The 835-nt window shown below is 42.9% G+C and overlaps 1 non-coding gene across 1 annotated transcript; it reads left to right on the forward strand.

Moving 5' to 3' along the window:
• Positions 1 to 498: 498 nt before the first annotated feature.
• LOC126005115 (small nucleolar RNA SNORA51) lies at positions 499 to 631 on the forward strand. The gene has a single exon (XR_007494292.1). It is a non-coding gene; the product is annotated as a small nucleolar RNA SNORA51 (small nucleolar RNA).
• Positions 632 to 835: the final 204 nt, after the last annotated feature.

An 835-nucleotide genomic window follows, 5' to 3' on the forward strand; every position in this document is an offset into this window, starting at 1 on the left:
AGCCAAACTAGACGTGACAGAAAAGACAAGCACAAACATAAAACCTGAACACTTGAGAGAAGCTTCATGATCCCTATTTACTTCAGATCTGGCCATATCACTCTGAAGAACAAGAAGATTCTCAAATAAACCTCCAGTCTGATATTGTTTGTTTGTTTGTTTGTTTTCAGGCACCACCTGCAGTGCTTAGAAGATACTCTCAGCTCTGCAGTCAGGAATTACTTCTGGCAGTGCTCAGGGGATCATATGGGGTGCTGGGAATCGAACACAGGTCAACATCTTGCAAGGCAAACACTCTACCCACTACAATAACAATACAGCTCCTGATACTGTGCTCTTTGCTTTAACTTCTGTTGCCTACCAACTTGGCCTAATGTTCACTAACATTGTGTTCTTCTTTTTCCTTCCTAGGCCAACCAGCAGTAAATTAATAACAGACAAGGGTTTTTCTGTGGCCACTGGAGTCTCGAGAACTTCTTATGCTAAAACCAAGAAGCTAGCCTCCCAATTCTTACCACAGGCTGTGTTCTTTACACTGACTGTATAGAAAGAGGAGGTACAGTAAATTCACCCCAAATATACCTCAACCCAGACCCTATGCCTGGTCTGTATTGTGAATTGGGGGACAAAAAAAATTAAATAAAACCAAGAGGCTAGGGAGATAGTATAGAGATAGACCTTGTCTGGCATGTGACTGACTCTGGTTCAGTCCCCAGCATTGAGTTTGGTTACCTGAGCACTGCCAGAAGTGATTTCTGAGCACAGAGCCAGAAGTAAGAGCCAGAAGTAAGGTGTGGTTCAAGCACCAAAAAGAATCTTGTAAATGTGGTGAGAG

Source organism: Suncus etruscus, chromosome 3 (genome assembly GCF_024139225.1).
Source record: "Suncus etruscus isolate mSunEtr1 chromosome 3, mSunEtr1.pri.cur, whole genome shotgun sequence".
NCBI classification, from domain to species: Eukaryota; Metazoa; Chordata; class Mammalia; order Eulipotyphla; family Soricidae; genus Suncus; species Suncus etruscus.